Here is a 23,648-nt window from a genome sequence, read left to right as displayed (position 1 = left end):
CCCACCTGACGAGCTGGTAGTAAAAATCGGTGTCGCGAACACGTGCGTGCTCGACAACCTCCAGGGCTATTTGCCAGGCGCCGGCCTCCACGTAGTTGCGGGCGCTCTGCTCGCGACTCAGAGCGTCGGTGCGCTGCTGCTCCATGTCCCTCTAGCGGTGCAAATCGGCGATACACTGCTCCTCCGCCGGGTGGACGATTTGCGCGTAGACGTGGGTGATTATGTCGATGGTGTCTTGCTGCGCCAGGCGCTGCGCGGCGAGCGCGACCTTGAGGTGGACATTCTCCGACGCGACGGCGGGCAGTCACAGGGCCACCAGTGCGTCGAAGAGGTTGTCACCATAGTGGCCGTTGAGGGTGGTGGGCATCATAGAGCCTGGGCGCGTCGGCTGGAGGCTTACGTCAAAGTCGTCCGTGAGCTTCTTGACGACGGTGAACTTGTCGAGGAAACCGACGAGGACCTCATCGAACAAGAAGACGAATATGTCGTCCAAGCGGCCCCTCGCCCTGGCGGCCTCAAGCAATACTACCTGGAGACATTCCTCGGTGCCAGGCCACAGGCCGGTGTCGTGGACCATCTGGCACAGCCGGCTGATTCTCGCGCTCATCGCCTCCATGGGTCTAGCTTAGCTTCTAGTCAACTGATCTTGCGATTCGAGTGATCACTCTTGCCCTTGGTTAGCGTGCATAGGTCCGTAGGATTTCGTACTACTCCTCGGCCCTCTACTGCACCTGCCTTTGGTTGTATGATAGGTGGGCCAGCCACCCCCTGGGTCCACGTGTCATTCACCCAAAGGCAGTTGCCGTAAGTCTAGGAAAACGAGTTTTAACGACGGGATATGTGGTCGTTAAAAGTGAGAATGTGGTCGTTAAAAGTCATTAACGACCACATCTTTGTGGTCGTGATAGGCTCCGTCGTTAAAAGTACTAGCGACCACATTTTCCCGTCGTTATTTTATAACGATGGGACAATGTGTTGTCGTTAGTTGTGTGGAGATAACGACCACAACTCATGTTTTAGCGACCACTTTTCCCATTGCTACAAACCATTTCAGGGTTCATAAAATATTATTAATGGCCACTTTATATTACCAATAGCCATCCATTTCACCATTTTGCTTGCCTTTCACAACCAATCTTAACTTTTACAAATATTATTTTATGTTGCTTACAACTCTCAAAGATTATCAGCCACGCCGATTAAGCAACAAAAGAATTTGAAGAATCAAAGTATCACAACCTGTTTTATTAATGAAAACCATGTATAATGAACATGATCCTCACTTACAATTCTGGAGCGAAAATACCGTTAAGAAATTATGAACCAAAAACACACTCAAGACAACCATTGTAGTTGTTCATCTCTAACTACAAACAAGATTTTTTTTCATAATCTTCGGTCTTGGGACGCAATCATTATTTGTCAATGACTACAATGCCTCATGATGCTTCTATAACGGTGGACCGTCCATTCTATAAAATCATAAATAATTTATATGTCAGTACATATAAATGAATTAGCAAAAGGATAATAGCATATGTATTCATGTTAAAGCAAATAAACTTATATACTTTTACCTGTACCTTGGAACATGTCTTTATGCAAATTCTTATATAGTCGACAAAGAAAAGCCATTGAGGAAATATTAATTGGTTTTTTTCTTGTATAATTCGAGCAACAGTTTAGTTATTTCAAGTTAATTGAGATTTTTTTGGTTGTTGGTATATACCCAACTAATTAACTCTGAACACTATTGTACTCTGCTTGAAAAAAAATACTATTCTGCTCAAGAATAAGTGATACACATACATATATGAAAGTCTTAGTCGTAACCTATAGAACACATCCTATTGAAGGAATTAATTAGTGTGCTAATCTCCAAATTATAGGCTTAGCAAAGAAAAGAGAAAAAGACGAAACCTTCAGTACTGGTTGTCTACACCACATACAACTAATATGACTATATGACACTACAATTGCAATATACATAAAACTAATATGACTATATGACACTATAGTCCAACTGAGAAGCTCAAGTGCGCCACAAAAATGTGGTGTGTTGGTTCTTCAAGCTAGTGGAGTTGGAGTTCATGGTCGCATCGTTCCTCTTTGATATTAATCACATTTTCAAAGTTCCCTACCACAGAAAAACAGTGAGAAATTAATCATTTGGTTGCATACCTTCCGACAGCTCTTTCCACAAGTTGCAAACACACATCAACAGATGGTTCCTGCGAGACGTAGACAATATACTAAAAGATGAACAAGTACACAAACGGACTTACTGGGGCGTCACATGAGGTCCTTGTTGTACATGGTCCATTGAGGAGGCAAAACATTGTGGCTCCTAAGGTAATCAAATCCCTGCATATGCATAAATTTTGAGTGAAATGAAATATCTGTAGAGTTTGTTCTCCTGTGACTGGCAATGTGGGCAGTAATTAATTGTAAGGAATAATACGTACCAAGCTGGGGTCTCTTTGGAGCAGACTGCACATTACGGAGATGCTTTATATTGTACACTTCTGCTAGCTGATAACAGATGGGGGTAATATTAGATTTTCGTGTGAACTGATTAAACTGTAGAACTCCTCAAGGATTTCACCACTGCAGTACTTGAGAACTCGCAGGGACGCTTTATCCTTTGCCCGTTCGCCTGGCTGCTACAGGGAAACAAGATGCATGATTTCTCCAAGATGTGCATGTATCATAGAAGAAAAAAAAGATTAGAGGCGGGAGATCCTTGAGCGAAGGTGTCACTGCCCAGATGTGAGAGAAGTCTACCGGCGGCGGCGTGTCCCTAGTGGCTCGCCGACCGCGGCGTACGAGCAGAGGCGATGGTTCTCATGGCCATGCTCCAGCATCCCCGAACAGAAAGCTGCTGCCGGCAGGCCCGCCTCCTGCCCTCCCTTGCTCCCGCAACCCACATGCCCTCCCTCACCTGAATCCACTTCTTGGTTCGAGCGCTCATCACCAAGGACAAGAGGAAAATGCCCATGGTGGAGAGTCCGGTCGTATAGACGGCGCTCCAGATCCGGCCGTGGGATGTGGATCCACCATCGGCCGCTAAATATAGGGGTAGGGCTGCGCGTGGCACTTGATCCGGGCGTAGCTAGCCTGGCCTGTGCAGGGCGCTGCTCCTGCGGGATCTTTACAGCGGCGATGGGATGCCCTCTCCGGCGGCGCTGAATCGAGGGGAGAGGGATGCCAAGTACTCTCAAACCGAAGAGATATTTTTTAGGAATCCAAAGAGATATTTGACCACACGAGCAACTGAAAATTAGGAGGTTTTGCGATCTAAGTTAGACGTGCGTTCGGCTCATCGTACTAATAACAACCGTGCATTGTTGGGTGCCGGTCGTTATTGGCCTAATATCTAGTAATGGAAGTTGCGTCCCCCTCCATGCCGGTGCAGTATAGTCATCTCACCGAACCTCTAGTTGGGGCCAAACGGGAGAAGTTTTATGTTTACTAGTTTATTGGTCCCCTTTGCATTTTGCGCCAAGTTTTGACCTTTGATTTAACTAATAAATTGGTAATGCATGTAAACAAAAATGTTGTGTAAGTCATCTTACGAAAACCAAATAATCCCAAAACACTTAGGCACGGTGCATTAACTCCCTCCTTGTTTCTTATTTTGTGACATATCAACCAATGAGAGATGTGGGCCATGCATGCTTTCAATGACTTGAGACTACCAAACATGACATACAGTGTATAGTTCATTGCATGTAATCCTATTAGTACTCTAGTTAGCAAAAAAACATTAAGTTCTCTCGCCGATAGGAATAAAACACCATGTATTTATTTAGAGAGGGAGTAGTACTTTTTTTGTGACATGCATTACTAGATATTGCTAGTCAAATACTAAAATCCAGATGGACTTGGTAGTACTCCTAAATCCAGACGGTGGTGCTACTATTACTAGTAGTAGTACTACCAATGTAGTAGTAGGAGTACTAGCACTGTACTACCCCTTGGTCAAATTATTACGTGCTGCTCCTCACAATGAAGTGACAAGACCCTGGGCCGAAGATGACACCTAAGTATAGGCGCCGTGTTCAGCATACATAGTTAGCCTCATCGTCTGCAGTCACTATCATCATGGCTGTAGAGCTAGCCTGCTTACAACTAGGCCTGTTCGACATAATTTCTCGTGCGTACATGCCCGTGCACTGCACGGAACACCAAGATTGAGGGTGGACGGCTCCGGCAGCGGCCATCGCGGCAGATTTTCCCACGTCCTTCTAGATGTGGTGGGAAGGAGATAAGGCTGATTGTGAGAGACAAGGAGTTGTTTGTAAATAGGGAACAAGTGCGGGCATCTTTTTGCAAAAATGGAGAAGCTTGGTTTGTTTGTGTCAGATCTAGATCCAACGGCTATTGGTGAAAGATGGGAGGCACAACATCATCACCAACTCAGGACCTGTTTGATTCGCGGGATTTTGAAAACGCAGGAATAAGACACGACAATATTACAAGTTTCAAACTGATATTACAAATGTTAGGAGTAATGTTGCACCTACGAAGAGGGAATTACTAGGAAGTTTACGTAAGAACTTTCGTTACTTTAGGTGGATGCAGCATTATCGTACAAACTAAAATCCACCGTCCTAACAAGTCACTAATGGGAAAATAAGTTTTCGAATCTCTGGCCACTTGATGTTTCAAAAACAAATTCAGCTTCTGTGGAGACTTTGTCATTTAGGCTTAGATGCTTGCGATGATCAGCACGCCATTCATTGTTACGCCAGAGAACGCCAAACCTCATTACCTTGAGCACACTTGCCTCCAGAACAAAGATCCTGGCCAATTTAATCTCAGATGTGCCGCCTGGGTAGTCGATCAAATCAATTTCTGTAAGATGGAGATCAAGGCATTAGATGAGATTGTTATAGTGCAACACATTTTTCACTTTCGGGCCTTTTCTTATCTGCAAAAGAAGAGAACATATTAGAGCAGCTGGTTGCATAAGATTGTCGTGTCATCAAGAGGTACCAATATCATTCGCTCATATGATAGGGTTGGCTGGCTAGTGATATTTTCTCTTTGCCAGATCCTACGTTGCCGGAGCCTGTTGCCGTCCGTGGCGGACGGCAAATACCTTTGCCATCCGCCATTCATGCCTTTGCCGTCCGCCGTGTCAGACGGCAAAGTAGTCGATTCCTGTAGTGTAAGTACCATATTCCCTTACGCCATCGTAGGCGCAAGCACTCCCCCCCCTCCTAAGTATGATTATCTCTTACTAGCCATCAGGAACACACGTATTGTCTCCTTCCATCCATACGTCAATCTCGATATCTCTCGGGGCATCTTCTATCGCGCACACACCTTGTCACTCGATCTCCCACCCATGTAGTCCCATCACAATCTCCAGGGGATCTCTCGATGACAAACATACACTCTCTCCTCCCCATGTCTGCATTTTCTCCGTACGTCTCTCTCGACCTCTCTCCCTTGTTTGTCAGACCCCTCTTGGCCACGTGCTAGGGGTCTTGCTCTCTCGGTTACAAAGCACCACACACTATCTCCTCACCTTGCCTCTGTTGTTGAAGATGCATGTGTGATATGTTTGCATAAGACATGCATGCTTTTTCTCTACTTTATCGTGTGTTGTCCATGTCTCTTTCACACACGCACACACACTTGTTTCTCTCTCTCTCTCTCTCTATGTTTCCTCTCATTTAACTAGGAGCACGTGAAGAGCTTGGGCATTTGTTGCCTTCCACTATGTGGCCGATGCCATATTTCGTAAAAGTATGCCACATAATACGCATCGATGTCAAATCAAAAGATTTTGGCACCGCTCTCGTGATGTGAGAGAGTTGGCACCATTGTGCACACAGACCCACATGTATAAACAAATCAATCAAACCAACTACACCAGCCTCTCTCACTCTCCCAAACAAGTGTTTTTTTATTGCCTCAGTCCTCTCTCTCTCCCACGCAGTGTTTTTTCATTGCGTGAGTTAATTTGGCACTGGAGCAAAGTAGGTGATCCAAATTGGGGCACCAGGTGGGCAATGGAGGGGCATCGATGCCAAATGCATCACAAGTGAATTTGGCACATGTTTTGGCCTACATAGCCCACTTTTGTACTCTCTCCGTCTCAAAATTCTTGTCTTAAATTTGTCTAAATACGGATATATCTAGTTACATTTTAGTGTTAGATACATCCGTATCTAAACAAATGTAAGACAAGAATTTTGGGACAGAGGGAATACTACCTCGTATTTAGTATAAAATTTTGACCATAGATTTACCTAAGAAAACGCCAATGCATGTCACTAAAAATTACACCATTTGAAATTATGATCAAATATGAATGCAACGATATAGTTCTTAGTGCCATGCATTAACATTTTGTCAGTTAAATCTATGGTCAAGTTTTGATACTACAAAATTGGAAGAGTAAACCAGGACGGAGGTAGTACTTGCTCTTAGGGTAACCATAGAGTTACTGGAGTAGTCTAAGTTACTTTCCACTATGACTAGCCTAGGCTGCTATAGTAGTACAGCATAAAAACGATGCAGGTGATCACGTGAGAAAAAATACTAAAAACATTTCTTTCGGTGCAGTGCGTAGATGCAGTTTTGAACACTACACTTGTCATCGTAATTTGGGAAAATTACGAAAAAATGGAGCTACGTTATGATTGCCATTTACTTATAGGAAAGAAGTTTCACCTCGATGAGTAGCTTCTCCGTGCACGGAAAGCATGTAAGGAATCCAACAACTTGATCCAGATTGGGGCCGATAGATTTTAGTGCTAAGATCTTCACTGTGCGCATGGACTGGGTCAAGCTTGTGGGAATCATTTTCTGGAAGACGGTCATAAATACATCAAGAAGAAATTTAAAAATGTGAATTTCAAGAAGACGGAGAAAAAGATGAGTGTTGTACCTGAATGATTACAGATCCAATAAAGAGTTCGGAGAATTTGGCAGACGAGTACACCAACATTGTCAATTTTGGCGCGTCAATGACCCTAATTTTTGTTGGACCTTCTAGATCCGGTACAAGCAATCTCTCAAGGAAAGGCACATTCTCAATGACCATAACGTGGAACAGCTAGAGTGATCTCTTCCCAATTGATGTCTTGTTGCGGGGCCAGCAAGACACATAAATCCATCGGAGATTCGTCAAGGCGACGTGGAGGCTAATGAACCCGTGGATCTTCTCAAGACGAAGGTACTCGAGCGCAGTACAGCTCCGGAGCAGGTGCTCCATAGCCTTCTTTGAGATGACAATGTCGAAGAGGTCGAGCTGCTTGAGTTGAGGGAGAAGAAGGGCTGGCGCGACATTAATCTGGGGAAGATAGCAGGAGCTGAAGCTGGCGTGGCGTAGCGTTGGCGTGAGGCGGAGCGAGGACGGTGGCAGAGAGCGACATCGTCCAGCTTCAAAGCTGAGATCCTCGAGCTGATCTAGGGCGGGGGATAAGAACCACTCGTCGAACTTAGGTTGGACCTTGCAGTTGGTACTGAACATGCGGATGTCAAGGCGTCTGGCTGGCCCAGGGTGTGATGAAAGGATCTTGGAGACTGCGGCCATGCGTTTGCAATCCCCATCGCAGAGGCAGCTGTCGACGGTGAGGTTGAGGGGGACGCAGCGCCAGAGGGGGTGCCACCACCGGGAGAGCAAGGCGGTCCGCACGGTAGATTTGGTGGGGAGGAGGCCGATGATGACGAGCAGCATGTCATCTGGGAGGCTGGTGATGAAGTCTAGGCTCGCCGGATGCGGTTTTGGCTCGAGCCGCCTCCGCTTGTTGGCTGCCTCGCCGTCCATCTCAACCGGCGGCGACGCCGGTGTACACGTGTGCTGGTGTGTGTTGTGTGCTGGGTGTGTGCGAGTGCGTCCTTCTGTGCATGCCGCCGCGCAGTGGTGAATTGTGCGCGAGTGCGTCCTTCGCGCGCAAGAAGTTTGTCCTCAATGCGCCCTCAATTTACTAGCGTGTGGGGTGCTACCCCGAGTGGTTTCAACTTTGTTTACTTCACCGCGTGTCAGATGGGCCTCTAGTTTACTTATTTTCACCCACTTCCACATGGCCCAGCACACGAAGATACAGAACACGAGCTGACAAGGCAGCATGTGGATTGGTTGACCGGTCAACTAAACAGTATACGGAGCTATACGCTGACACAGTGAGCGTATAATCCATCGGTATAGAGAGTTCGAGTGAGAGGGGAGGCCCGTGAGAGATAGGAGAGAGAGAGAGAGAGAGAAAGAGCTACTCCCTCTGTTCGATAATGTAGTTCCAACATTTTTTTTAAGTCAAACTTTTGAAACTTTGACCAAGTTTATAAAGAACTTACTTATATCTACAATACCAAAGATAAATGATAGTATGAGGTAAGTACATGTTGTGATGAATCTAATGATCGTTCCAGCTATAAATGTTTTTCTCCACATATACCTGGTAAACTTTTCTGAGGTTTGACTTTTCAAAACATCCATATGCTTATGGACATGACAGAGTCCCTAACTAGAGAGAGAGAGAGAGAGAGAGTGAAAAAAGTGTGTGTGCGTGTGTGAAAGAGACATGGACAACACACGATAAAAGTAGAGAAAAAGCATGCATGTCTTATGCAAACATATCACACATGCATCTTCGACAATAGAGGCAAGCTGAGGAGATAGTGTGTGGTTCTTTGTAACCGAGAAAGCAAGACCCCTAGCACGTGGCCAAGAGGGGTCTGACAAACAAGGGAGAGAGGTCGAGAGAGACGTACGGAGAAAATGCAGACATGGGGAGGAGAGAGTGTATGTTTCTCATAGAGAGATCCCTTGGAGATCGTGATGGGATACATGAGTGGGAGATCGAGTGACAAGGTGTGTGCGCGATAGAAGATGCCCCGAGAGATATCGAGATAGGCGTATGGATGGAAGGAGACAATACATGTGTTCCTGATGGCTAGTAAGAGATAATCATACTTAGGAGGGGGGGAGTGCTTGCGCCTATGATGGAGTAAGGGAATATGGTACTTACACTACAGGAATCTGCTACTTTGCCGTCTGCCATGGCGGACGGCAAAGGCATGAATGGCTGACGGCAAAGGTCTTTGTCGTCCGCCGCGGACGACAACAGGCTCCGGCAACGTAAGATCCGGCAAAGAGCTACTTTGCCATCTGCTTTTGGCGGCTAACGGCAAAGGAGCCTTTGCCCTCAGCAGCGGACGGCAAAGAAAGCAGACGACAAAATTTGCATTGTTAGTCCGTTAGTTTGCTAACGGCAGGCCTTTGCCGTCCGCAGCTAACGGCAAAATTTGTCCTACCTTTGCCATCCGTTGTATGATGTCATCTAGACGTCACTACACGGCAGGCCATTGCCGTCCGCCGCTGAAGGCAAAATTGTTTAGTTTACTCTTTGCCGTCTGCCACTGTAGGCAAACTGACCAAATGGGTCAGCTCCCAGCAAGCACAGTTGGCTGCCACGTGGCTCCTTTGTCGTCCGCGGCCGATGGCAAAGAGCTCGTTGCCGTCGGTGGCAGACGGCAAAGAGCCTTTATATTGGCTCTTTTTCTTCTGTTTTTTTTAAATCCAACAATTTTCATAGCAAATATATATGACATATATAGATATATTTCACAGGGATATTTAATAGCAAACATATCACATATCCAGCACATAAGTTTCATCATACATACATATATAGTTCCATCCATTCATACATAGCAAGTTGCACATACACATAAGTTTCAACCATTAGGAAGTTGCACATACATATTACAATGCAAAGTTTCATCAAGATAGAAAGTTCCATCGTAGTAAGCTAGAAGAATACTAGAAGAGAATGAAATAGAAAACAAGCACTCCATCATAGCAAGCTAGCTTCCGAGAAGTGAATGAAATCTGCAAAATGGCAAATAAAAAAGTTAGGAAAAGGTGACTAGAAGAAGAAGACTAGAAGAAGAAGCACGCCATCGTTTGTGAGGTAACTTAGGTGAAATGGATCATTTATGAGCTAACTTAGGTAAAATGCTTCATTTTAGAGCTAACGTAGGTAAGATGGGTCATTTTGGAGCTAACGTAGGTAAAATGGGTCATTTTGGAGCTAACGTGGGTAAAATGGGTCATTTTAGAGCTAACGTAGGCAAAATGGATCATTTTGGAGATAATCTAGGTAAAATGGATCATTTTGGAGATAATCTAGGTAAAACGGGTCATTTTAAAGCTAACTTTGGTAAAATGGATCATTTATGAGCTAACTAAGGTAAAGTGGGTCATTTTAGAGCTAACTTAGGTAAAATGGATCGTTTATGAGCTAACTAAGCTAATTATGCCGTTTTTTACATAAGTAAGCTAAGTACATGTCATTATTGAGCAAACCTAGTTAACTAAGCATATTATGCCATTTTTACATAAGTAAACCTAATTATGCTATTTTTTACATAAGTAAGCTAAGTACATGTCATTCTGGAGGAAAAGAAGCTAACTCTAAGTCATTAAGGTAAGCATATTGGAGGAAATAAAGCTAAGTATAGGTCTTTATGCATTTGTTAGGCAAAAAACTAAAGAAACTTACCGTGATCATGGAGGTGTAGGAGCGGGCAGGCTCGTGCCAGTAGCTGGAGAAGGATCGTGTGATGCTTGTCTGGAGTTACGCTGCACCAAAGATCATTTCCAATGTTTCGTTAGCATGATGACACTCAAATGTTAAGACTAACGTCCATTCAAATTGAACTCACCGTGATCTCAGGAGCAATCTTTGGATCAATGGCTATGGAGCCACGGGACCTCCCGCCACCTGATATGATCACCTGCTCTGGATCAATGGGAATCTGGCTCAGGTTAAAGTCCTCCCCTTTCCTCGCCTTCCCCTTGACTTTCTTGTAAGAGGCAGTGTGGGCCATGGCATACAGGTCGTATCCCTCTAGCACCTTATCCGTCTTATTGTAGCATGCCTGAAAGAGAGAAACAAAGTAAATTAGTAATTAAAGGGCTCAAGCTAGCATGATGAATGAATTGCATTAATTATGAAGCAAACCACATACCCAGTTCCGCCCGAACTGATATAAGCTGGAGCTACCTTGATGGTGTGGCACACCTTCAATTTGGGCACGTTTGTCCTTGGCCTCAGTCGGCTCCCCTTCCATCTTTCAACACCTGCCATGACAAAGAGTAAACGAAATTAGTACAACATAAAAAAATACCGACATGAATAATAATATGTATATCACTTAAGTGTATCATCATCAAGTACAACATAAAAAAATTGATTACCTGACACTACTAATAATCTCGATCAGTATCATCAATAACATAATCATCATCATCACTATAATCAATGATGGGCTCATAGGGTTCAGTGGCATCAACATGTGGAAGGCCACCTTGACGTAATCGGTCAAGCATTGATAGGTCATCCGCAGCAGTAACCTCTTCTTGTTCCGGCTCTTCTTGTTCCTCCTCTGGGGTTATGTCGGATTCACTGTCGCTATCTACTTTAATGTTTTGGGGTGAAGTATAGCGGTTCTTGAAACGCTTTTTGGAAAGACGTGTCTCTTGGAAGAATTCTCCTTCATATGTGTCTGGGTTAATGTGAGGTTCATAATCCTCTTCCTTTGGGGGAGAAAGTCTAGCACGTGGAGGCACTTCATAAATGACATCCCAACCTTTCTGATTTGGATTAGTTTGGCGGGCCCACGGTAGATAGAATACTTGGGTCACCTGTTGAGCCGTAATATAGACATCAGGAACATCTAAATGGGTGTTTGGTTGATTTCAACTAGCCCTATATGTTCATGAGTCCTTCTAGTCTCCTTCGGCTGAAACCAATAACATTTGAAGACCCCGACATTCGGTGGGTTTTCACCATAGAATAGAAGTTCATAAATTGCTTCAACTCTCCCATAATACTCGGCACCTCCTTCGCCGATAGCAGATACACAAAAATTTGTAGACTTCCGGTCGGCCATGGATAGCCCTTTGCCATAGGTACGAAAACGATACCCGTTGTTGTCGTATTTGTCAAATGAACGGACCTTATAGTCAAAACCATTAGCGACTTGTCTCAGTTCGGCGTCCATAGACTCTGAATTAGCCTACAAGTTTAATTTGAAAGGATTGTTGCATTACACACAAATTAGCGAATGAAATAAAATTGTCTAACAGAAATTACCGTTTGTTTGAACCAAGAGATGAAACCGGGATAGCCGCCTCCTTGCTTTGCGACGGAATCCTTTTGGATCACTGCTCCATACGAGAATATGGCGATGTATCGACTGTATGAAATATCTAGGAATAAGAGCAGTTCAAAGGAAATAGAAGTTGCGAAACAATGTACCGAGAACTTACTCGATGTACGGCCGCACTTCTATCAGGTTGTTGAAGATATACAATGAAATGGTCAGCCATTCTTTGTTACCCAAGATACTGGATTTGAAACACTGGCTGGTGCGAGATTCCCTTTGAATAGGCTGAGGTCAGATCCACCCTTTTTAGGGTCGTCAGCATTGTACCGAGGCTTCGGATTATGCAAATGACGATTTTTGGCTTCGTAGTGTGCTGTCACGAAGTTTGCCGCCTCCTCAATGATGAATGCCTCAGCCATCGATGCTTCAATTCTACATTTATTTTTACATTTTTCTAGAACCGTCTTCTGCATCCTCTCAGTTGGGTAGCACCAACAATTTTGCATGCCCCCCCAATCTTGCCTCGGTCAGGAGATGCAAAATCAAATGCTGCATTGGATTAAACAAGCCAGGTGGAAAGATCTTCTCTAACTTGCAGATCAAATTCGGCGCCAACTCTTCCATTTCTTCTAGCACGCCAGGCGATAGTTCTTTCGCACAAAGAACACGGAAGAAATAGGTGAGTTCTGCCAGTACTAGCCATTCATCCTCAGGGATGAAGCCACGCAACATCACCGGCATTACCCGCTCAATCCATATGTGCCAATCATGACTCTTGAGACCAAATATCTTCAATTTATCAAGACTCGCTCCCCTCTTTAGATTCGCTGCATACCCATTTGGGAACATCAACTGCATTTTCACCCACAAATAATTTCCCTCATAGATGGCCTTCCAAGATTGAACCATGCCTTTGGCTTCATCCAGTTCTTCTTTCCTTTCGGTTCTTTCATGTTTTGTAACGGCCTATCACATAGCGCCACCAGATCGACTCTAGCCTTAGTATTATCCTTTGACTTCCCATCTATGCCGAACAATGTACAAAAAAGTGCCTCGGCGATATTCTTCTCAGTGTGCATCACGTCGATGTTGTGTGGGCAAAGGAGGTCTTTGAAGTAAGGCAGATCCCATAAGCATGTTTTGTGAGTCCAAGCATGCTTAGAATTATACCCCTTGAAGTACCCTGAACGCTCTAGATCTGGCTCGAGAGCGTTTAACTGATCCAGGGTCTGTTGGCCTGTCAACGCAGGTGGTGCCGAGTTTTTGACAGCTCTACCTCTGATGAAGTTCTTCTTGTCTTTCCTGAACTTATGGCGAGGATCCAGGAACTGTCTATGCTTGTCGAAGCAAGAAAACTTGCGACCGGCTTGAAGCCAACAAAACTCAAGAGCTTCCTTGCATGTGGGGCACGGGAACCTTCCATGCACACACCAGCCAACGAATAGCTCATACGCCGGCAAGTCATGCAACGAGTACATGTACCAGACACGCATTATGAAGTTACGTTTTCTATAGGCATCGTATGTCTTGAACCCATTATCCTAGGCTTCTTGCAATTCGTCCTTAAGCGGCTGCATGTACACATTCATATTTTTCCCCGGATAGTTGGGCCCTGGAATTATCAACGTCAGGAAAATGTTCTTTCTTTGCATAATTTGTCCGGGGGGAGATTGAGTGGAAAGACAAATACAGGCCAACAACTGTATTGGGTTGCCGTCGTACCAAACACACTGAACCCATCCGTGCTGATGCCGACTCGAGGATGCCTCGGATCTGCCGCTTTGTCAGCATGTAATTCATCAAACTTTTTCCACGCAACACCATCCGATGTGTGTACCATCATCAGATTCCCATCTGCATCTAGTTCGGTTCTTTTGCCTGTTTTGTGCCATGTCATCTGTCTGGCCGTCTCTTCGACCATGAAAACACGTTGAAGTCTTGGTACGATTGGCATATACCGAAGAACACTAACGGGGATTTTGGTCTGTGTCTTCTCACCCATACCATTGTCTACCACAATATACCCGGAAGACTTCCAAATGGGACAATAGTTCAAGTCCGCATAGTCAAGCATACATAAGGCACATCCTTTCTCACAGGCATGTATCTTCTCATAGGGCATCTTCAGTGCACGGAGGATTTTGTCCGACTGGTACAGGTTTGCAGGCATTACATGGCCTTTGGGTAGAAAGCGTCCAAATACTGTCATAATTGCATCGTAGCATTCTCTGCCCAAGTTGAACTGAGCCTTCAGAGGCATTACTTGTGAGATGGAATCCAACTGACAAAGCTCAGTGTGCTCGTGGAGCGGACGTTTTGAAGACTCCAACATTTCATTGAAGGCCTTTGCAGATTCCTCCATCTCCTCGTTCGAATCCTGAGCATCATCATAGTCTTGCACCATGTTTTCCATCCCGGTACCATGCTCGTCGCTACGACGACGATCCACCTCAGCTCGGTCACATTGGGCAGACTCACCATGAAATGTCCCCATCGTATAATCGGGCGTAAAACCACTCTTGTGTAGGTGTTTGCCCATTTCAGCCTCTGTCTTCTTTTCCCAACTGCCGCACCGGAAACAGGGGCACCAGGTTTTCCTCTGGACATTTGCAAATGCGGCTTGCACAAACCCCTTGGTTTTTGTGAACCATTCAGGGCTCCATTTGTTCTGACCAGTGTGACCGGTATACATCCATGCACGATCACTCATCTTGACTTTCAGAGCTACTGGACACACAACAATTATATATATAATTCACCATGTATATATTCATCAGTTGATCTACTTTGTCAATTTTATTACGTTCATGCAACCTACACTCTAATAGGTAATGATAGGTCCTAATCCCACCCGAGTATGTGTAGATTGGGTTCATTTTCCCATGCTATGCTCCGGATCCGACGCAAAATTTTGGCAGCACCTCCCCGCTGTTCAACTGATACACGTCTCTGCAATAAACAGAGAGGATGTGTACCCGGAGAACAACAAGGGAGGCACTAACGAAATTTATGCGTCGGATCCGGAGCAAAGCATATGGGAAAATGACCCCAATCTACACATACTCGGGCTTTCCATGGATAGCATTGGACAATTCGAAAGAATCAAGGTTATAAATATGCAAATGCATGCATATTTATAACTATGACGCTTTCGAACGAGAGACACATATTGGTTACACATACTGATGATTCAAGACACATATATAGCTAGCTATCAAATTTCATCGGCATGAACACCGGAACAGAGCAAATAATTAATGGGGGATGAGGACATGTCATTTGTGCTCACCCACGAACGAAGGGGCAGAGCTCGTCAAACGCACGACGAGGTCGTCGAACACCAAACCTCACAGCGATGAAACAACTGCACATTTAAATCTACCCGATCAACACAATTATATATGATGTTTTTCATAACAAAATCCAAAAATATATGACCTAACTAATAATTCACAAATATATGACCCCTCGGCCTCTGTAAGGCCAAAGAACACCTTTTCTGGAGGTGTCGGGGGTCGGGGTGTCATGTCGGTGTCGGGGTGCCTTGTCGGGGTTGGGGTGTTGTTTCGGGGTCGGGGGGTCGGGTGTTGGGGTGTCTGGGTGTCGTCTCGGGGCCGGGGTGTGGTGTCGGGGTCAGGGTGTCGGGGTCAGGGGTCGGGGTGTCGGGGTCGGGGTGTCGGGGTCAGGGGGTTCAGGGGGTCGGGGTGTGGTGTCGAGGCCAGGGGGTCGGGGTGTTTCCTTCTATCCTTCTTCTTCTTTCTTTCTCTTCTTCTTCTTCTTTCGTTTCTTCTTCTTCTTCTTTCATCTTTTTTCTACTTTTTTACTTCTTTTCGTTTCCTCTTTTCTTCTTCTTCTACTTCTTCTACTTCTTTTCTTCTTCTTTTTTCATCCTTTTTCTACTTCTTTTCTTTTCTTCATTTCTTCTTCTTCTACTTCTTTTCTTCTTTTTCTTTTTTCATCTTTTTTCTACTTCTTTTCTTTTCTTCTTGTTCTACTTCTTCTACTACTTCTACTTCTTCTAATTCTTTTCTAACACTAACACTAACACAATCTAGCACTAACAATTAAACAGCAAAAAAAATGAAAAACAGAAGAAAAAAAAGAAGTAGTCCCTCATCGGAGCAATGGGACGGTCGGCGAGGGGGGGGGCACCGGGCGGCGGGTGCGGCGCCGGGCAGCGGGTGGCGGGGCGACGGGGCGTCGGCGGGTGGGGTGGGGGCGGAGGGGTGGTGGGGCGACGGGGCAAGCGAGGGTGGTGGCGGGGGCGGCACCGGCCGGCGGGTGGTGGAGGGGTGGTGGGTCGACGGGGCGTCGGCGGGTGGGGTGGGGGCGGAGGGGTGGTGGGGCGATGGGCCAAGCGAGTGCGGGGGCGGGGGCGGCGCCGGGCGGCGGGGCGGGGGCAGCGGCGGGGAGCGGGGAAGGCACCGGGCCGCGGGGCGGGTGGTGGATCTAGCTAGGGCGGGGCGTCGGGGAGGAGAGAGGAAGAGAAGAGAGAGTAACGGGCGGGGGGTGGCGTTCGTTAGTTACTCTGCTCTTTGCCGTCCGCCGCTCTTTGTCGTCCGCCTTTATCTCTCTTTGTCGTCTGCTAGCAAGCGACAAAAGAGGTGGGGCGTTAAGTTTTTTCTAAACAGGCGGGGGGTGGGGGCCACCTCTCTCTTTGCCGAGAGTCAGCTGACGGCAAAGATTCTTTGCCATCAGTTGGCTGACGGCAAAGATTCTTTGCCATCAGCTGGCTGACGGCAAAGAGTCGGCCGATGGCAAAGAGCTTCTTTGCCGTCTGCCGTTTCTTTGCCATCTGCTTTTCGGTAGCTGATGGCAAAGAGCTTCTTTGCCGTCCGCTAGCGGATGTCAAAGAGCTGGCAGATGGCAAAGTAGCTGATTCCAGTAATGTTAAGGGGGTGCGTGTCACATGGAGAGAGAACAAGGGCGGAGAGTGTTGGATGGGTCTATATGTATAGCGCGACCGAGACATGTGTATGTGTGAACCAGGGAGATATAAGGCCAGTTTGGCTTGCATCCTGAGCATCTTTTGCATGGCCTGGGGTTGTGGCTGGATTTCATGCACGCTTGTTTGGTTGCTACCCTGCATAAAATAAAGCCCGCCTGGCCTGGGTTCCCTTGCACTTTAATTAGCCTGGCTGAACTCCAGACACTGCAAGTAGCCTGGCCCAGGCGACCGATTTCAAACCCCTGGCCGTGCCTGATCGTGCGGCCACAAGGCTAACAGCAACATGGATGGATATTAGCATTAAATAATTGATGCATGGATTGATTGATGGGACGTTGATGCTTTGCCTGGCCCAGGCATGAACCAAACGCTTCAGCACCACACAAGCCTGGCCAGGCAGAAATATTTTACATCTCACGTCCACACCAGGCAGTACCGGCAATCAAGGCATGAGGGTCGGGTCCAAACTGACCAATAAAGTTTGAGAGATTGAGGAGCCCTGATAAGGCTGATAGCTGACAGGGGGAAAGAGTATTTCATCTGCTCGATAGTCCAGTGCATGTAAATTTTTAGAAGTCAAACTTTGGAAACTTTGATCAGGTTTACGCAAATGTTATTTATATCTACAATACCAAAGATACATCATACAAAACTACATCTCATGGTGAATCTAATGGTATATGTTTGCCGTACTAGATGCAATTCTTTTTCTCCACGTACATGGTCAAACTTTGTGATGTTTGACTTTTCAATAAATCTATATGCTATGGACAGAGGAGAGTGCCTCAGTCGAGACAGATCAAGTGCATGTGAAGGAGAATGAGTAAGTGTGCAAAAAGAGTATGTGTGTGAAAGATAAAGTGACAACAAATGATAAATTAGAGAGAGTGTGTGTTTTTTCGTTTCTTATGCGAACATATCACGCATGCGTCTCCCAGATGGAAAAGCGAGGCGAGAGATATACGAAGATAGCTAGTGTGTGATTGTTTGCAACGGAGAGAGACACCCATGTAGCACATGTCCAATAGAGGTCTGGCCAACAAGGAAAAAAGGTCGAGAGGGACACATGGATGGCAGACGCATGGGGAGGGAGAGAGGGTGTGTTTGTGATAGAGAGATCCCCTCGAGATCGTGAGGGGACTATATGGGTGGGAGATCGAGGGAGTGCGTGCACGATAGAAAGATGCCCCGAGAAAAATCGAGATAGACCATGCACATGCTTGTGATGGAGACTAAGATTAACTAGTCATATACATATAGGGGGGACTGCGTGTGCCTACAATTGAGTGAGAGACCATCATACTTGGCTAGCTGGGCATGAGATTCTGTGTGTGTGCGTGTGAGATGGAGATAGAACGAGGGAGAGAGATAGAGTTTTAGATGGGCCTATCGAGTGTGAGTGAAATATGCATGTGTATGTGTGACCCAGGTGGATGGAGAGTTTGAGAGAGGGGGGGAGAGCTCCGAGACGACATAGTGGTGCGTGAGAGAGTTACGGGCAAAGAGCCAAGGAATTTGTGTGCGTACGATGAGTGCACCCAAGATATCTAGCTTGGACTAGGTAGAGTATCATACATAGTGTGCGAGAGAGACCTATAGATGGTGTATATATGCATGAAAACTAGAAAGACCCCCCCCCCCCACACACACACACACAAAGAGAGAGAGGGAGAGAGAGATGGAGAGAAAGGGAGAGGGACCAACAAGGTTTTTGTGTCGGATGCGTGCGACAGAATTGAAGATTGTCGGCGAGAGAGAGAGAGAGGGAGGGAGAGAGAGAGAGAGAGAGAATAGCAGTCCGGGAGAGGGGGAGGTCGCGTTTTATGCATCAAAGACTGATATAAACCATGTTTCAATATAAACTTGCATTCAAATATTTAAATTGGAGAACATGTTGTTTGCAATCCACACATGAACGGATATATGCGTATATCAAACAAGTTCATTAATTTGACATTCAACATGTTCATGGAGTACTATAATACTGTACAACATGCTACTGAGGTGTTCAATTCTGGATTTAGTTCACTATTTTGACCTACTGAACGAGCTATTTCATTGAATCGAGATATTTCATTTTGGGTTTGATTCGCGTTTTTGAGTGGGTCAACTATTTGTCATATAGTAAATCGCTAGCAATGAGCATGTAAAAACACATTACTCCCGAGCATCACCTCTCCATCTAAAAAAGAAGTGGCAAGCTAATATTTCAAAATTTGATTTGAATCGACTTGGTAAGGTAGACGTGGATGCTCGTTCTCCCAAAATTTGAACGAAAACATCCTCTCTACTCAGTGGAATTCACCCGAGCAAATAAATGGGAGACGCGAAATTACCGTCCTATGTAGGTCACGCATCAATTGGCCCGTTGAACATCGAGGGTAGGTTCGTAACTTCATCCAAGCGCGTCTTCTCCTCGTCCGAAATGACATGTGCCGAATAATTCATAAACCATGGTCGGCAAAACACGCTCTCCTCGCCTGAAATAGCTCGCGCCCACTATTTCAAAACACGCTCTCCTCGCCCCAAATTGCTTGCGCACACTATAGTTCAAAACACGCCCTCCTCTCCCGAAATCGCTCCCGCCAACTATTTGGGGAGAAGCAAAGTTACTCTACTATCCCCGACCCTCAGTACTTAGACCCAACCCGAGAAGCCTATAGGCAAGGGTAGAACTGTAACTCCCCCTCACATTTCAGACAAATGTGTCCGTAAGACATGGTTCCACTCCCCTCCCAATCCCCCCTGGCCCCCCATTCATACCTCGTGGGCGCCAAATCACCTTCTCCCTGGGAAGCTCCCTTCTCCCGAGCCGCGAAACCTCAGCCCCACCTCCATGGCGCCCCCCACCGCACCAATTTCACAGCCGCTCACTACTAGAGAAAAGCTTATTAGTGGCGTTGGTTTTTTACATACAAGTAGCGCGGGCACCCGCGCTACTGCTAGGGCGCTACAACTACTATTTAGCAGTAGCGCGTTTCTGAACAAGTGCTGCAGCTAAAATACTTATTAGTAGTGCTGGTTCCTCCACCAGCGCTACTACTATCAGCACGTAGTAGGAGCGCCCTATTTTCTCCCCACGCTACAACTAGGCAAATAGAAATAAAAAATAAAAAAAGCAGTCAGGTGCAATATTCATGGAAATCAAGACAAGTCCAGTGCAAAGAAACTAAGTTCACAGAACCATCTCACAAACATTAACAACAGTACCATATTTAACATAACCACACAATCTCACAAACTCATATACTAGTCAACAATGCATGGATAGATCATAGTTGATAAGTCTACTAGGTAGTCATACTAGCATATATATGGTTCAACAGCCACACGCATGCATATGAAGTTCTAGATGATGTCGGACGACCATCATTGTCGGTGTCAAAACCGGAAGATCTCGGGTAGGGGGTCCTGAACTGTGCGTCTAGGCGTATGGTAACAGGAGACAAGGGACACGATGTTTTTACCCTGGTTCGGGCCCTCTCGATGGAGGTAAAACCCTACTCCTGCTTGATTAATATTGATGATATGGGTAGTACAAGAGTAGATCTACCACGAGATCGGAGTGGCTAAACCCTAGAAGCTAGCCTATGGTATGATTGTTGTTCGTCCTACGGACTAAAACTCTCCGGTTTATATAGACACCAGAGAGGGCTAGGGTTACACAGAGTCGGTTACAATGGGAGGATATCTTCATATCGTATCGCCAAGCTTGCCTTCCACGCCAAGGAAAGTCCCATCCGGACACGGGACGGAGTCTTCAATATTGTATCTTCATAGTCCGGGAGTCCGGCCAAAGGTCTTAGTCCGGCCATCCGGACACCCCCTAATCTAGGACTCCCTCAGTAGCCCCTGAACCAGGCTTCAATGACGACGAGTCCGGCGCGCAAGTTGTCTTCGGCATTGCAAGGCGGGTTCCTCCTCCGAATATTCCATAGAAGATGTTGAACACCAGGGTAGTGTCCGGCTCTGCAAAATAAGTTCCATATTCCACCGTAGAGAGAATAATATTTTCATCAATCAGATCTGCTTACGTATTCTGCGGCATGACATCATGCCACGGCCAGGCTTTCATTCATTTTACTGTTCCACCTCAGCGCGTTTAGCGAGGCAGTTTCCTTGGCACGTCTTGTCAAAGCAGAGATCGTGTCCCCTTATTCCGGGATTCTCATCAATACGGGTGTGGGTAACCCAACCGCGCCATTAACCGCGGCGCTTCGGAGATAAGCGAGTTTTATTGGGCCGGTGGGGGGCTCGTAGTTTTGGCCGCCCATATAAGGGGATAAGAATCTGCCCTTTCCATTCACGCCTTCTTCCTCTTCTGCTTATCCGTCCCTGCGCGCCCGAGCTCCAGCGCCCAAGCCCGCACTTCCCACCTCAACCTTCTCCAACCATGTCCGGAGCGGGAGGTAGATGGATGGCCTCCTCCATCACGAAGGGGCAAATCAAAAAACTGAGGAAGGCCAGATACTTGTCTGACGACATTGCGCACCGGCTGCCAGATGTGGGGCAACTCATCCCCACCCCCAGGCCCCATGAGAGGGTTGTTTTTCTTCCCCATTTCCTTCGCGGACTGGGTTTTCCCCTTCACCCGTTCGTCCGGGGGATCATGTTCTACTACGGCCTGGACTTCCACGATCTGGCCCCGAACTTCATCCTCAACATCTCGGCGTTTATCGTCGTGTGCGAGGCCTTCCTCCGCATCCAGCCTCACTTTGCCCTATGGCTGAAGATCTTCAGCGTCAAGCCGAAGGTAGTGGGCGGGCGCCAAGCGGAGTGCGGAGGCGCCATGGTGGGAAAGATAGCCAACGTTACATGGCTTGAGAGCGCCTTCGTAGAGACCATCAAAGGGTGGCAATCGGGGTGGTTCTATATCACCGAGCCGCGTGACCCTGAATGGGCAGCGGCCCCCGAATTCCGATCTAGTATCCCCACATGGCTCACATCTTGGAAGGAGACGGGACTGTCGTGGGGTAGTTCGGCGGAATTGACCGGACTTCAAACCTGCATCAAAGACTTGATCGGCAGGAAGGTTAAACTCGTCAACGTCGTCCAGGTCATGCTCTTTCGCCGGATTCTCCTGTGTCAACGACGGGCTTTTAGCTTGTGGGAGTTCGACCCGGCCCAGCACCAGACTCTGTCCCGGCTCTTTGACACAAAGCATGGAGATGCTTGGAAGGTGCTATTCAAGAGCTCCGAGGTCTCCCCTCCCGTCACCGAGGATCGCGGATTTTGCGCCGAGCGCCAAGCCAGCGCGGTGAGCTTAATTTTCCCTTTACGGGGTATTTGTTTTTCATAGATTTGATCCTATGCGGGATCTAAACTCCCATCTCCTTAACAGGACTGGCAGAAAAAGGCCGGACAGATCAACTGTCCGGCTCCCTTGCCCGAAGACCCAGCGGACGCCCGCTTGACGAAGCTGCTGGTCCCGGCACCTAACGTGGTGCCGAAGAAGAATGCCAAGAAGAAGGCCACAGGGACTCGAAAGAGTTCCCGGCGCCTGGTGGTGTCGGATTCATCGTTCGACAACCCCGAAGCACCCTCCGCCTCTGAGGACAAGGAGGAGGAAGAAGAAGAAGCCTCTCCCCCTCCAACGGGGGAAGGAAAGAAAAGGAAAGCCGCCCCAACTGGGGAGGCCGGAGGGTCCAAGAAAGGGAGAACCCTCCTTCCGGATTACACCTCCGGCGCCGAAGACGGCGGGGAGGAATGGCCATCCAGGGTCAAGCCCCTGGCAAAATCATAAACATCCGGTCATCCAAATAACTTATGACGCCCCTCCATTATTTGGCATTCTCTGACGCCGAATTCGATCATGCAGTCTGCCCAAGACCCAGCTCGACGATTCGACGAGCGGCTCCTTGGATTCGTCGGATGTGAATATCGGTCCACTTCCAATGGCCTCCTCCCCTCTCCCTACGGACGACACCGAGGTGGAGTCCCAAAAGGGACTAAACCACGAGGAGGTGGTCCTGGAGGCGCCACAAGGCGACCTTCCGGACTCCAGGCCCAAAGGGGGTAAAGCTTCGGAGGGATCTAAGTTCGGCCCTGGGCCAGACACTGCTCTGGAACCGTCGATGGTTCCGGAGCCTAACAGGCGACGCCTTCATAAGAAGGGCAAGCCTACGACACCGGTGACCTCCGTCCATCCGGAGGCGCCGGCCAATTTGCTGGAGGGGCTTAACGGCGCTTCCATCAACGAGGAACACCGCAGTGTCATGAGTGCGGTGATTCAGAAGGTTCAGTCTGCCCAGAGCAGGCTGACGGAAGCCTGTACAAGCCTGTTAACGGGCTTTGAGGTATGTGTTCAAAAACATATAAAAAATATTACCGCATAGACAGTAGCCCCTGATGCTCAGTTCGGTGTTCGGAAAGAAAAGCCGAGCTGAGGATCTAAAAATATATACGCAAGAGTCTAATAGAAATATGTGAATATGGGAATGCAGGCTGCGCTGCTGACCTCTGTCGCACTGACTGCGGAGGTCAATGCATTGAAGGAAAGCCTCGAGCGGTCCGAGAGCGAGCTCGGCTGTGCCAAGAAGTGGCTCGAGGATAAAGAGGGTACATAGTA

The 23,648-nt window shown here is 47.0% G+C and overlaps 1 long non-coding RNA gene across 1 annotated transcript; it reads right to left on the bottom strand.

Moving 5' to 3' along the window:
* Positions 1 to 1,285: 1,285 nt before the first annotated feature.
* LOC123042894 (uncharacterized) lies at positions 1,286 to 3,244 on the bottom strand. Its single transcript, XR_006418932.1, has 3 exons — positions 2,466 to 3,244; positions 2,286 to 2,364; positions 1,286 to 2,137 (listed from the first exon to the last, which is right to left on the bottom strand). It is a non-coding gene; the product is annotated as an uncharacterized lncRNA (long non-coding RNA).
* Between the last annotated feature and the right edge of the window lie 20,404 nt (positions 3,245 to 23,648).

Source organism: Triticum aestivum, chromosome 2B, assembly GCF_018294505.1.
Source record: "Triticum aestivum cultivar Chinese Spring chromosome 2B, IWGSC CS RefSeq v2.1, whole genome shotgun sequence".
Lineage (NCBI taxonomy): Eukaryota > Viridiplantae > Streptophyta > Magnoliopsida > Poales > Poaceae > Triticum > Triticum aestivum.
This window is presented reverse-complemented; position numbering and strand designations above follow the sequence as displayed.